The 16,089-nt window shown below is 37.3% G+C and overlaps 1 protein-coding gene across 3 annotated transcripts in view; it reads left to right on the forward strand.

The window, feature by feature from the left end:
• Positions 1 to 16,089, forward strand: part of Atp11c (ATPase phospholipid transporting 11C) — a 230,789-nt gene that overhangs the window by 64,102 nt on the left and 150,598 nt on the right. The window lies entirely within an intron of this gene.

Genomic DNA, 16,089 nt, shown 5'->3' on the forward strand with positions numbered 1-16,089 from the left:
TTCCCTTGTCTCTAAGGATAAATTAGATTTGAAAAAACACATTTGTGCTTTGTAGTCACTGGGTGAAGACAGCTGGAGTCAGTTGCATAGTTTTATTCTTGCCTTATCCCTTTGGGGGTGGCATGGAAATGCTTTCTCTAATTATAGTCATTAAAAAAACTTACTAACTTCTGTTGTCATGAAATCTTGTATTTCTCTTTGCTAACCACTTTATTTTTATTGCACACACTACTAATAGTTGCCATTTATATCATTCTGAATTCAGACATTGGGTTTTTTCCTTCATGAAACTAGACACATATACATTTTAGAGAATGCTGATTCAGAAACTTCTATAATTCCAGTCCCAGGAGAACCAAAGCCGCCTTCTGACCTCTGTGGACACCAAGCATGTAGAGAAAAGCAAAATAGTTGTGTGCATAATATAAATAAATCTAAAGAAAGAAAACTGTGCTTGTAAGGAAAGGTTGATTTTTATTCAGTTCCATTAAGGTATTTTTTTTTAACTAGGGTTCACATGGGTGTTGATTATGTCTACATTCTGGAAAGTAACATATTATGACTACAATATTTGCCTAGTTGTAGGAATATATTTAGATCTTTCTTCAGATTTGACACAGCACATGAATAAATTTAGTCCTGTGGTATTCTCTTTTAAACGCATAGTAATATTTTGCCTTTTAAAACTATTATATGTGCCACTGTAGGAAATATAACGTGAATTTTTTAAATTATTAGCATACATTTATTATACATACTAATGAAGTTCAATGTGACATTTATATATACATATATTTTACTAATCACTGATGACATGCAACCTCTCTTTTCTTGCCCTACCACTATCGCAACCTTCATTAATCAAGATTCTACTTTCAAGTTAGCTTTTCTAAAGATACCACATGTAAGTGAAAACATAATTGTGTGTAGCTTATTTCATTTATCATTTTCCTCTAATTCAATTCAGTTTGCTGTAAAAGACAAGATTTCATTTTTTATGTCTGACAAGTCTGTTCTCTCTCTGTCTGTGTCTCTGTGTGTGTATACATGGTACATTTTCTTTATATATTAATCTGTTGAGGATTATGTAGGCTGATTCATTATCTTACCTATTATGAATAATATTACAATAAATTATCTTAATAGTTCAATATTTAAAATCAAAGTTTAAAAGTTTTCAATGTAAGTGATTGCCAAAGGCTATTGCATTTCTTGGGAGTAATGAAAACGTTCTAAAATTGCATTGTGATAATAGTTGCATAATGCTTTGAATATATTAAAATTTATTTCTTGATAAATAGGTTAGTAACGTCAATAAAGCGGTTTGAAGGAATACCAAAAGCATTATATAACTACACTACAACATATTAGTTGTCTGTGTATTCTTTGGCATGTTACTTTCTTTGCTTTACCCTTGCTTCTTTAAATGAGTAGTGAGAATAATAGTGTTAAATTCTTCTGTATCAGCTGATTATGAGAATAAAATGAATAAATATGTGCTAATAACTTCAAATTGTGCTTTTGAACAGAAACTTAAGATGTCAGTAATATTTAACATTTTACAATCATATACAGACCTCATAAGAAGGGCCTGGGGATGGATGAATTCAATTTTAGTGGATGGGTAATGAAAGCAACATAGGAGGATTTTGGTTATTCATGAAGAATATGTAGATTGGTGAAAGATAGAGAGGTGAGGGAAATATCAGCATTTATTATGCATTCAGGAGAAGCAGATCCAGCAAGGGAAAATGAAGAGGATTACTCACAGAGAAGTGGTGTCACGGAAACAAAGTGCAAACCATCTTTATATGGATGCTAGTGGTAGTGCTAAAGACACATTAAAGATTGGCACCTGGAGCTAAGGTTGGCATGGTGATGAAATACTTACCCAGCATACGTTAAAGCTCTGTATTTGTTTTTAAAATGCTATAAAACAGAAAAAAAAATTCAGGAGAAATTGTTAAACTGTAAATTTTTTACTGAATTTAGCCAAGTTTGTATTGTGGAAATATAGAGCCAGGTATAAACCAGATTACAGAGAACGACAGTTGAGAGACAGCATGAGAAAATCCTGAATGTATTATTTTTTGAGGAAGGTTCTATCATTTTTTAGCAATTATTTGTTGAGTTACTACTGGATATCAGGTATTCTTTCTGTAGGTAATTGTGGTATACTGATGAAAAAACAAAAAACAAAATAAACTCTGTCCTAAAGGCTTTCTTCACACCAGTCATGGTAGAAGAAAGAAGAAGCTAGAAGGATCTTTTGTTAAGGATTTTTTTTTAAAGAAAAGACGTACTAAACATATTTAAAATATGGAACAATGGAAGACAGAGTAGAAATGAAGTGTCTTGATAATGCAGAGGTGATACGATAACATTGGTGTACAAAGATAGGAAGATGGAAAGCAGAAAAAGAGGTAGTTAGCCTAGTGATGATATACCTTTAATCCCAGCACTTTGGTTGAAGAAGCAAGTGGATCTCTGAGTTTTAGACCAGCCTGGTCTACATAGTGAGTTCCAGGACAGCCAAGACTACGTGAGAGACCTTGTCTTGAATAATAATAAGAAGAAGAGGAGGAGGAGGAAGAAGAGGAAGAAGAAGAAGAGAAATGCTGTAGGTGAAGGTTCTGTACAGGCTTCTTTAAAAAAAATATTTATTGTTTATTAATTACAGTTTATTCACTTTGTATCCTAGCTGTAGCCCCCTACCTCATCCCTTCCCACTACCACTCTCTCTCCCTCTTCTCCTCCCATGCCCCTTCCCCAAGTCCACTGATAGGGGATCATCTTACCCAGGGGTCCTCCTCCTTGTTTAGCTTCTTTAGGTGTACAGATTTTAGTATGCTTATCCTATATTATATGTTTAATAACCACTTTAAGTGAGTGTATACCATGTGTGTATTTCTGATTCTGGGATACCTCACTCAAGATGATGTTTTCTAGTTCATACCATTTGCCTGTGAATTTCATGATTTCCTTGTTTTTAATTGCTGAGTAGTAGTCCATTGTGTAAATATACCATAATTTCTGTATCCATTCCTCAACTGCGGGGCATCTGGGTTGTTTCCAGCTTCTGGCTATTACAAATAAAGCTGCTACAAACATGACTGAGCAAATGTCCTTGTTGTATACTTGAACATCTTTTGGGTATATGCCTAAGAGTGGTATACTGGATCTTGAGGTAGCACTATTCCTTATTTTCTGAGAAAGTACCAGATTGATTTCTAAAGTGGCTGTAAGAGTTTACATTCACATGAGCAATGGAGGAGGGTTCCCCCTTCTCCACAACCTCTCCAGCATGTGTTGTCCCTTGAGTTTTTCATCTTGGCCATTCTGATGGGTGTAAGGTGATATCTCAGGGTCGTTTTGATTTGCATTTCCCTCATGGCTAATGAGGATGAGCATTTCTTTAAGTGTTTCTCTGCAAAGGATAAGAGCTCCACAAGGACCAAATATATCTGGGCACAGGGTCTTTTCTGAGACTGACACACAACCAAGGACCATGTATGAATGTAACCTAGAACCTCTGCTCAGATGTAGCCTGTGGTAGCTCAGTAACCAATTGGTTTCCCATAGTGAGGGGAACAAGGACTATTTCTAACAGGAACTCAATGACTGGCTCTTTGGCCTCCCCACCCCCCAAGGGAGGAGCAGTCCTGTTAGGCCACAGAGGAGAGCTTTGCAGCCAGTCCTGAAGATACCTGATAAAACAGGATCAGATGAATGGGGAGGAGGTCCTCCCTATCAGTGGACTTAGCAAGGGGCACGGTGGAGATGAGGGAGGGAGGGAGGGACTGGAAGGGAATGAGGGATTGGGACGCGGCTGGGATACAGAGTTAATAAAATGTAACTGATAAGAAAAAAATAAAATTAAAAAAAAAGAAGAAATTTGAAACATCTCATTCAAGCAACCTAATGGCTCACCTGGAAAAAAAGAAGAAGAAGAAGGAGACGCACCCAAGTGGAGTATGAAGCTGGAAATCATCAAACTCAGGGCTGAAATCAATAAATTAGAAACAAATAAAAACAATTCAAAGAATAAATGAAACAAAGAGCTATTTTTGAGAAAAATCAACCAGAAAGAAAAACCTATAGCCAAACTAACTATAAGGCAGAAAAGACACTATCCAAATCAACAAAATCAGAAATGGAATGGGAACATTCATTAGGTCTTACTTCAAAAGCCTATATGACACAATATTTGAAAATCTAAATGAAACGAACAATTTTCTTGATTGATTCCACTTACAAAAGCTGAATCAAGACCAGCTAAATAAATTAAATAGTCCTAAATCTCCCAAGAAAATAGAAGCTATCATCCAATTCACCCATCCAAAAAGAGCCCAGTGCCAGATAGTTTCAGCACAGAATTCTACCAGACCTTCAAAGAAGAGCTGACACCAATACTCTTCAAACTATTCCACAAAATAGAAACAGAAGGAACATTACCAAACCCAAACTATGAAGCCACAGTGACCTTCATAGCTAAACTTCACAAAGACCCAACAAAGAAAGAATTTCAGGCCAAACTCCCTTATGAATATTTATGAAAAAAATACTCAATAAAATACTCGCAAACTGAAGTCAAGAACATATCAAAGATATCATCCACTAAGACCAAGTAGGCTTCATCCCAGGTATGAAGTTGTGGTTCAATATACGGAAATCCATCAATGTAATCCAATATATAAACAAACTGAAATTAAAAAAAAAAAACACATGATAATCTCCATAGATGCTGAAAAAGCATTTGGTAAAATCCAACATTCGTTTATGTTTAAAGTACTGGAGAGATCAAGGATACAAGGCACACACCTAAACACAGTAAAGGCAATATAAAGCAAGCCTATAGCCAACATCAAAATATATGGAGAGAAACTTAAATCAATCCCACTGAAATCAGGGACAAGACAAGGCTTCTCACTCTCTCCATATCTCTTCAACATAGTGCTGGAAGTTTTTGCTAGAGCAATAAGACAATTAAAGGAGATCAAGAGGATACAAATCAGAAAGGAAGAAATCAAAGTATCACTATTAGTATATGATACGATAGCATACATGTGTGACCCCCAAAATTCTACCACGGAACTCCTACAGTTGATAAACACCTTCAGCAAAGTGGCTGGATACAAAATTAACTTAAAAAAATTGTAGCCCTCCTGTATACAAAAGACAAAAGGGCTGAATAAGAAATTAGGAAAACAACACCCTTCACAATAACCACAAAGGATATATATAAAGTTCCTTGGTGTAACTCTAACCAAGTTTTGGGGAAGGTTCCATGACTTAGTGAAAGGAAGGTAAATTCTTTTGTGTTTGGGTGAAAGATTCTGTAGATGGCTAATAAGTCCATTTGATTCATGACCTCTCTAAGAGTCACTGTTTCTTTCTTTAATTTCTATTTTGTTGACTTGTCCTTTATTGAGAGTGGGGTGTTGACATCTCCCACTATTAATGTGTGGGGATCTATGTGTGGTTTAAGTTTTATTAATGTTTCTTTTACAAATGTGGTTATTCTTGTATTTGGGGCATAGTTGTTCAGAATTATGATGTCTTTGTTGTGGAATTTTCCTTTGATTATGATGTGAACTTCACCATTTCTATTGATTAATTTTTATTGAAAACCTATTTTATCAGATATTAGAATGGCTACTCCTGCTTGCTTCTTGGGTCCATTTTTTTAGAAAACTGTCTTCCATCCCTTTGCTCTCAGGTAATGTATATATTCGAGACTTAGTTCTGTTTCTTGTATGCAACAGATTGTTGGGTTTTGTTTATGTATCCATTCTGTTAGTCTGTGTCTTTTTATTAGAGAGTTGAGTTCACTGATATTGAGAGAAATTAATGACCAGTGGCTGTTAGATCCTTTGATTTTGATGTTGGTTGTAGTGGTGTGTTTGTGTACCTTGCTACTTTTAGATTTGCTGTAGTGAGATTATTTATTTCCTTCATTTTCCTGTAAGTATTTAGTTTTCTTGGGTTGTATTTTTTTTAGTATCTTTTATAATGCTGTATTTGTGGGTAGGTATTGTGTACATTTGTTTTTGTCATTGAATATCTTGTTTCCTCCATCTATGATGACTGAGAGTTTTGTTGGGTATAGTAGCCTGGGCTGACATCTGTGTTTTCTTAGGTTCTGCATGATATCTGTCCAGGGCCTTCTGGCTTTCATAGTCTCTGTTGAGAAGTGAGGTGTGATTCTGATTGGTTTGCCATTATATGCTACTTGGCCTTTTTCCCTTGATGTTTTAGTGTTGTTGTTGTTTTTTTTTTTTAATTTGTTCTGTATACCTACTGTTTTGATTATTATGTGGCAGCAGGATTTTCTTTTCTGGTCTAATTTATTAGGTGTTTTGAAGGCCTCTTGTATTCTTAAAGCTTTCTCCTTTAAGTTGGGGAAATTTTCTTCTATGATTTTGTTGAAAATATTTTCTGGGCCTTGGATACAGGAATCTTCTTTTTCCTCTATTTCTATTATTCTTAGGTTTTATATTATGTTGTCTCAGATTTCTTGGATGGTTTGTGTCAGGAATTTTTAGATTTAACATTTTCTTTGATGGATACATTGATTTCTTTCATTGTCTCTTCCACAGCTGAGATTTTTTTGTTCCATATCTTGTAGTCTATTCTTTATGCTTACCTCTGTAGTTCCTGTTTTCTTCCCTAAGTTCTTCCTCTCCGTGATTTCATCTGTTTGTGTTTTCTTTAATTTTTCCAATTCTGTGTTCAGATCTTGAGCCGTTTTTTTTTATTTCCTTCACCTGTCTGACTGTATTTTCCTGTTTTTCCTTCAATTTCTTCACCTGTTTGTTTGAACATCCATTTGTTTCTTTTTATTCTGTCAGTGATGTAATCATTTCCTCTCTGAAGGCCACAAACTATTTGGCTGATTCTTCCTCTATTTCTTAACAGATAGGCATACTCTATTTGACTTTATCTTCCTCTATTTCTTTGTGGATGGCTCTAATCTGTTTGATTTTATCTTGCATTTCTTTATGAATGGCCCTAATCTGTTTGGCTTTATCTTCCTCTATTTCTTTAAGGATGGTCATAATCTGTTTGAATTTTTCTTCGTCTATTTCTGTAGTCCTTTTATTTGTTTCTTTCATTATCTTCTCCATAAGCATAGATTGTCAGGTCATCTTTCTGAATTTCACTTATGATAGGGTTCCAGTTCATCTTGCCTCTTAATAACTGGGTTCTGGAGATGCCATAGTGTTTTGGCTTTTGTTGATTTTGCTTTTACTCTGACCTCTACCCTTCTGGCTGTCTCAGGTGTTTCTCCTGCCTGCTAGAATCCTGGGGTGGAGAGAATCCCGTTGGCAGGAAGATTCTTGTTCCTGAAGGGGCCTCCGCACCTTTTTGTGTTTGGTCAACCTGAAAGGCCGTGCTCCTCCGTAATTGCCACAGCTCACCTCTGGCTTATGGTACTGTGTGGTAACTGGTCTTTGGTAGTCAGGGTGGCTGTCTTCTCACCAGGAGAATCCCTGGAGACACTTGTCCTCATGCTGGCTTTCTTGCCTGAATTTAGTGAGTTGGCACTGCTGCTCTTAATACTGTATTTGCTGCGCACAGCCCTCTTGAAGAACCTGGTATGCTTACGATTTGCTCAATTTAGCTAGTGATAACTGGTTACATCTTGGAGCAGTATCAGGGAGCTGAGCCCTTTTATCTCAGTTTTCTATAGGTCTGAGGTTGCAGCTCTGTGCCCCGGTACCCAAGTGGTAATCAGTGACAGGTGAACACAGCACTCATGCGTTTGGCGGGATGCTAGAACATGTAACCTATAGGAACCCAGAAACTTTTCCGGAGTTGGGTGTCCTGATGGTTCCCCCACTGTGAGGTTTTCTCCCAATAGGGAAACCCAGTATGTAGTGTTTTGGGGTCCTCAGTTCAGTCTGTGATGGTGAATAGAGCATACAGTAATAGGCGAGTGACTCCACGCTGGTGACTGAGCAACTGCAGGAACCCAGGAACTTTTCTGGAAACCTTTTGGAGGGGTAGAGGCATTGGCTGAGTGCCCTGAGGTTGGACCTGATATTTCCCTCAATGTGATGTTTCCTCCTGACAGGGAAACACAGTCTTTGGTGCCCTGGGGCCCACAGTCCTTTCTGGGACTGTGAGTCCAATACACAGGCAGGTCTCTGAGCTCGTGGATGAATACCTACAGGACCTAGGGACCTTTTCCAGGGATTGTCTGGGTGACCTGAGGTCGGTCTCGATTGCTTTCTTCACTGTGGATTTTTTTTTCTCAACTGGAAATCCCTGTCTCTGGTGTTGTGGTGCCCACAGTTCAGTCTGGATTGGTGATCAGAATACGCAGGCATGGGGCTCTGGCTTGGTGACCTAGCCCCTGCTGGGACCCTGGAACTCTTCTGGGGTTTAGCTTGGTGACCTGATCATGGAACTGATTGCTTTCCACACTGTGGGGTTTCTTCTCACCTGGGAAACAAAATCCCTGCTGTTTTTGAGCCCAGAGTTCGGTCTTTTGGTTGCTGTGAAGTCACTGCTGTCCTGCTTGTCAGATAGTGTCCTCTTTGGGCCACCATCTTGGATCCAGCCCTCTGTATCAGTGTTGAACAGAAAAATGTTGCTGCATATTTGATCCCATTGTGATCCTGGAGATTGCAAACTTTAAAACCCTTTTTCTAATTGTGCACTCCTCTGCCCTATCACATACCTTTAATCCATGAGCTTTCTGTTTATTGTAAATAGGTGGTTTGGTCTAGTTTATGCAGCCCTAGTACACACCTTTAATCCAAGAACCTTGTGTACACAGGATTTAATAAAGATAACCTTAGGTCAAGAGGCAGAACAAGAAACCAGCTGACAGGAATTAAGCAGTAGGAGGAAATTAGGGTTGAAGGGAATTTAAGAAAACATGGAGAAGACAGAATGCTTTAGCTCCTGACCTTAAGCTCTCTATCTCTTGGGTTTTAGCTGTTAGCTTTTTCCTCTTGGGCTGTTGTATGAGCTAGCAGGCCTTTTCCTACTGGACTGTCAGCTGAGCTAGCAAGCTTTTAGGTTTGGGCTTTTGTTCTTTTCCTTCTGGGACATGAGATGAGCAGGAAGATCAGCTGGGTTTTTTTTTTTTTCTCTGCCTCTCTGAGCAAGTAGGTTTTCACACCAGCATCTGGCTCCTGAGTCTTCATTGGTAAAATAGAACAATTGGGATTTTCATTTTTTATAACAACAGTAGAGACATTTTTTTTTCTCAAAATAGAATGAAGAGCTGGTATATACATGCAGGGAAATGGGAGAGATTTCCTGGGACTAGATGACATTGACTGAGGGATTCAGGAGTAAGATTGCATGTGGGGAAAAGTATGAAGGCAACTTGAAAGGATTATAAAACTTTGAAATGTATACTTAGGTGAAAAGTTGAGATTATAGAAAAGGAGTTCTAAGACTATTCTAGGTTTTTGCATCAATTTATGGGTGTGGGTGGCATGTGTTGTGTGGATGATGGACTTTCCAAGTACTGTGGCAATAATTAGTGTAGAAAACAAGTCTGAAAGCCAAGTTTCAATTTCTTCATTAAATGTCAATAAGTGACCAAAGATCTGTTTTTTATTTTGATGATGAGATGAGATGTTAAAGGTCACTAGAGATAAACATATCAAAGAACTGTGGAATGGATTGACTGCACATTAACATGACAGCTATTGGAAGAAGATCAGATGAAGTTGCTAATGGCCCAAGTGAATGAGGTCAAATGTTCTTGGGATAGAGAACTGACCATATGAGAATAAAAGCTGGTGTCTCTCTTTATATATTGTGGGCTGAAAGGTGTGATGAGGTGATGAGGTCAAATTAATAGGCTTTCTAAGCAATGCAGGGTAAAGGAAACTCTGGGTAGTAGAAGTTAGAGGCACATCAAGAATATGTAGCTAATTACAGGGAAGAATTACCAACTTAAGACTAAAGAAAAAATGGTTAACAAGGCTAGGCTTGCAGGTTCTGTAGGGCATAGTATAATCATGAAAGTGGAGAGTGGGAGGGAGAGGAGACAATAAGGTCGTGCATGTAGTAGGATAGAAGAGTTGAACATGGTGGCCCATGCCCGTCAATCCAGCACTTCAGAGACTAAAACCAGAGGATTGCCATGAGTTTGAGGCCAGCTTGGGCTATATAGTATATTCTAGGTCTCCCTAAGCTATAGTCTCAGCAACAACAAAAAAGAAAATATGATAGGAAGAAATAGAATAATATGAAGATAGGCAGCAGGACCACACTCATGGGTAGTTAAAACTGGCTTTTAGGTTTCAGTGTGTTTTTTTTTTTCATTATTAATTCTAATCCATCCATCCATCCATCCATCCATCCATCCATTCATTCATTCATTCATTTATTCATTTGTATTCTTCCCTTTCACTATTTCCCTGCCTGTCCCTCTCTCTTAATCTCTTTTCTTTCCTCCAAATGCTATGCCATATGAGCAGTTCAGGGTTCTACAAAATACCCTGCAATTTCTCTATTAGTCTTTTTTTCTCTGTAGAAAGGAGTCTAAGTCTGTCAATAGTTCCAAGATATATGCTTCCTAATTTGAGTCTATTTGCATGAAGTACAACTGTATCAGTATATATGCTGTTTTAGAAATGTATCCAGGAACCTTAGCTGTGGTGCCCTTTTTAAAAAAAAATAATTTAATTTTTAAAATTATTTTTAATCTTATTAATTACTGTTTATTCACTTTGTTTCCCCCTGTAGCTCCCTCCTTCCTCCCCTCCCAATCCTGCCCTCCTTCCCTCTCCCCACCTGTGCCCCTCCCCCAGTCCACTGATAAGGGAGGTCCTCCTCCCCTTCCCTCTGATCCTAGTCTATCAGGTCTCATCAGGAGTGGCTGTATTGTCTTCCTCTGTGGCCTAGTAAGGCTGCTCCCCATTCAGGGGGAGGTGATCAAAGAGCCAGCCACTGAGTTCATGTCAGAGACAGTCCCTGTCCCCATTACTATGAACACACTTGGACACTGAACTGCCACGGGCTACCTCTGTGCAGGGGTTCCAGAGTGGTGCCCTTTTTTGGGTTACTTTAAAAATTACAATGTGTGTTCCCAGGAGTAAATGAGGGCATTACTTTGTAGTATTTTTTGGTCATTATTAGTGTTCAATTTTTGCTTTTAGTATAGCAGTTGGATGATTGGGTATTTATTCATCTATTTATCTGTTTACTTATTTATTTTAAAAAAGAAAAGATCAATGACATAAATAAAGTAGGTCAAGGAGTTGAACAGTAAAACAGTGGATTATATGCCTGTGCTTTAAACAGATATTCAGCCTAGTTTTATTTAAACATTTCCAAACCTGTTTTTGATTATTTCCTTAATTCTGCTTATCAGAGTCTAGTATATGAATCCAAGTCCAGGAGTGATTCTTACTAAAAGTTATAGCAATTGATACTAATATATATATAATATATAATTTAGACATTTAGTCATTGCAGAGGGGCATATTTAAGAAGGAAACCCAGTGTTTTAACAGCTAAGAAAAAAACTGGACATTGGTAAAATTTTAACTCCTTAAGAAATATTAATTCATTGTGTTATACAACATCCTGGGCAAAAATCAAATGTTACTTGGGTTCATACAAGAGGAAGTACTTTTTTTCTTTTTTTTTCTTTTCTCGTCTTTTCTTTTTTCTTTTCTTTTCTCTTTTCTCTACTCTTCTTTTCTTTTCCTTACCCTTCCCTCCTCTGCCCTCCCCTGCTCTCCCTTTTCTCCCCTCCCCTCCTCTCTTCTCTCCTCATCTCTGTAGTCCTGGCTGTCCTGGAACTTAGAGGTGTAGACTGGGCTGGTCTCTAACTCAGATATTTGTCTGCCTTTGCCTCCAAAATGCTGAGATTAAAAGCATACACCACCATCCGGCTGGAAGTATTTCTTAAGGTCAAGAAAGATATCATGCTTTCTCATAAACTTAAATATAAATTTATCATACAAACTTTATTTTAGAGGATTACAGTAAACCCAGCTAATTCATAATTTAGTTTAATATGAGAGGGAGCCCTATACAAGTCTGAACAATTTTTATAGTAGTCTATTATTTTCCTCTTGCTATGATAGTTTCATAAATTTAATTATTCCCAAAGCAAATCTATTCAGATATTACAAAAAGATAGAGACAGTACACATAACATGTTTTAAAAGTGATTGCAAAGATTGTTCATAAGATTTAGATTGTAATAATGATTTAACACATGTATGGGTCACATTGTTTATTTGTTTTCTGTTCACTCAAATACGTGAACTTATGCTCTGATTTCTCCCACTGCTCTACTCCTTCTTTGATATACTCATACTTCCTCTGAAATATACCTGACTTAACCTTGATCCTAAAAACTAAATTGCTTTAAGCATTTAATAAATGCATTAATGGAAAAGCTGGAACACTTATGATAATTTCTCCAAATTTATTATAACCACATGTTCTGGAGGAGTTCTTGATTTAGTTCCGTTGCTCTGGGTATTAAAATCAAACACAAGAACCATTGCTCCTTACAAAAGAGACACTAGAGCTGAAATACCAGGTAAGGCTTAGTTTTGACCTGACTGGCTATGGGCTCTCAAAAGCGATAGTGGGCCCCTCTCTCTCTCTCTTGCTTTTTTTGTTTGTTTGTTTGTTTGTTTTAGCAAGTGAACTGTTTTATTTTTGAAGCAGTCATTCTCTGCACTATGCTTCATGTTATAATAGTATCCAAACTAAATAGTAGGTAAATCCATTTCACTAAGTTATTAATTATTCATATATTTTTCTTTCCTTTCAGAGTACATTTATTTTTCTACTTCATGGCTCATATGACATCTGCAGTGAATTTAGCAGCAAAAGAAATCAAGAAAATTATAGATCAGTTCTCCAATAACTTACAGTAGGATCTAGTAAAAATTATACAGTGAAAAAATGAAATTCAACGACTAAACCATTTTGTACTTTTTCAACAATTTAGGCATATTGCCCTTTTTCTCCAAAAGCGATGACGATTATTTTCATTATAAAGATAAGTTTAAAATCCCACTATTCAAAAGTATTAGCTGCAGGATCTTAATATCTATGTGTTTTAGATTAAAACCACTCAGATAAAAAAAGATACAAACATTTCTAGAAAACATATTACATGAAAATTGCAGATAACCATTGTTATTAAAAACTGAGTTCTATTAATGAAGCTTCTCTAACAGCACATATTTTCTCTTAATGTATTTTCTCTTCAAAGTACCGTTAAGAAAATTCACAAAGTCTTATTAACTGAGGTACTTGTAAAATTAAAATGCAGTGTCATCGTACTTCATTTTCAATCTATTCCTCTGTTTTAAACATGAACTGAAAGGTCTACTCTTCAAACATGCTGAGCAAGATTCCATACTCCTTTAACTCATTGGTAAATAACATTATAGACAGGTGTCTCCCCACAAATGAGTTCACAGACATTGGTTTGAAGTCATCATCAATGTTAGTCCCAGTCTTTTTGTTAGTACCCTTAATCAAATTCTTTCATGGTGAATTTGGGAAGTAGTGTCAGTGTTCAGAATTTAGATTTAAGTTTTCCACACTGCAACTGCATAATCATAAAGTTCTGCAATCTTACTCAATCAAAATAATGTTTATGAGTAAGCACTCTCTTCTCTATTTTTTCATTTCTTTAGTTTTCTTATTGGTTAATCTGATTTACCCAGTCTCCATAAAAACATTTATCTCCCTACGTAAAAAAGTGACATCCTTAAACGAATAAAATAGGTTTTGGAGAGATGGCTTGGTGGTTTCCTGTGCTGGCTACTTTTACAGAGAGTGAGGTTCCATTCCCAAATCTACATGGTGGCTCATGACTGCCAGTAACTCCAGTTACAGGGCATCTGACACCATCTTTTGACCTCCAGCTGTGGCGGGCATACACATGATGCATGAACATAGATGTTATCAAAGAACACATAGAATAATTTTTGAAAAATTAAAGAAGAAACGTATAAATTTGTCAAGCTCAGTGTGGTGACACACTACTATAATCTCAGCACACAGGAAAGTGAGGTAGTGGAATAAGAAGTTTATATCCAGCCTGGGACAGAAAGTAAAGCCTTGTGATTAATAAAAATAATATAAGTACATTCTGGAAAGAAAAACGAAAAGTGACATTTCAAATGTAAAAAAAAAAAAAAAAAAAAAAAATAGTAAAACATGAGCCAAACAGTGTTCCATTAACCAAGATGGCTTAGAAAGTCCAGGACATTTTCCAGTGAAATGAACCTATGCATATCATGAAAAGGATAAACCTACTAAAATCTGTACATCTAAAGAAACTAATCAAGAGAGAGGACCCTGACTAAAGTGCTCAATCCCCATCCGGAAAGGCAAAGAGGAAGGACATCAGAAGAAGAAAACAGGAAACAAGCTAGAAACCCGCCACGGAGGGCTTCTGAAAGGCTCTGCCCTACAGACTATCAAAGCAGAGGCTGAGACTTATGGCCAACTGTTGGGCAGTGTACATGGAATCTTTTGTAAGAAGTGGGAAATAGTAAGATCTGGAGAGGACAGGAACCCCACAAGGAGAGCAACAGAACCAGAAATTTGAACACAGGGGTCTTCCCAGAGATACTCCAACCAAGTACCATGCATGGAGATAACCTAGAACCCCTGCACAGATGTAGCCCATGGCAGTTTAGTGTCCAAGTGGGTTAAATAGTAATGGAAAGAGGGACTGCTTCTGACATAAACTGATTGGTCTGCTCTTTGATCACCTCCCCCTGAGGGGGGAGCAGTCTTACCAGGCCACAGAAGATGCCAATGCAGCCACTCCTGATGAGATCTGATAGACTAAGATCAGAAGGAAGGAAAGGAGGACCTCTCCTATCAGTGGACTTGGGGAGGGGCATACGTGAAGAAGGGGGTGGGAGGGTGGGATCAGGAGGGGAGAAGGGAGGGGCTTATGGGGATACAAAGTGAATAAAGTGTAATTAATAAAAAAAGAGAAAGAAAAGATCAACTGGGAACTGTAGTATATTTGTATGACAATAAAAAATGGTTAATAAGCATCATGAAAGGGCATGCCACAATATTCAGGAATCTTACTATCTAATTCACAAAATTGAAAGATTTCAAGTACTGTTTGTCTGTTGTAAACTGATTTTGTTGTTGTCTTTGCTGCTCTCTTGTTGTTTGCTGTTTTCTTTGAGCCTTTCTTAAGAGTGGGACTTATTGTCAATAAGTCCCAATGGATGAGAATGTTTCAGCATAGTGAAGAAACTGAAGAGAGGCAGACAAGTGTGTCTACAGGGACTTAGCATTGGTCATCATCTCAATGTTTTATCTTAAACATTTGACATTCCTTTAAGCACATAACTCCTTATATTCATTCAGATACTTTAAATATTCCTTCTCCAGGATTCTAACATGTGTTTTGTATATCTGAGTAATTGATATTCATGGGGACCTTCTCATTTGGCTTTTATGCATAGGAAAACTGAGGTTCAAAGAGAAGAATGGAGATTCAAAGTTGATTTTTCTCCTAAAGTAAGCTTCTTTCTAATTTAACAAGAGAATGATATTCCATGTTCTTTAAATTTTGGTTTCAATAGAAAGGAACAGGTCTTTGGTGTATAGGATTTCATAAATACATTTCTATGTATACAGATTATTTGATTTGATTTGGAAAGGATCAAAGGGGAAAGTGAATGTCTGAGGTCAGTTATTTCCAGTTCTAAACCTGTGACCGGCTGCAGAGCAATTCACTACTGTAACTGCCTTCTTCCTGTTAGTTTGGGCATTACCAGGACAGGATGGGAGGTTTCTTCCTATTGCCTGCCTGTGTAGATACTTCCTTCTTTTACTTGGCACCCAGCCTTCCCTAAGTAGCACGCATTTCAGAGCTATGTGGTATTTCAGAGTGTGTTCGTTGGATTATACTTGCTGTTTACTTCTGCTTCTAGTAGTTTGTTGCCTTCTGAGTTGCCTACAATTTGCTACTGTACACAACCATGAGCTGAGTCATTTATTATAACCTTTGAGGAGCATTAGAAGTTTGTTTTCCTTCTCCTTTTGAAAGCGTTTTGAGTGTTTCATGGTTGTCCAGTGAAGTCAAAAGATATCATTCTGCCTATG

This window comes from Psammomys obesus, unplaced genomic scaffold (genome assembly GCF_907164565.1).
Source record: "Psammomys obesus unplaced genomic scaffold, mPsaObe1.curated_primary_1811, whole genome shotgun sequence".
Taxonomy (NCBI): Eukaryota; Metazoa; Chordata; class Mammalia; order Rodentia; family Muridae; genus Psammomys; species Psammomys obesus.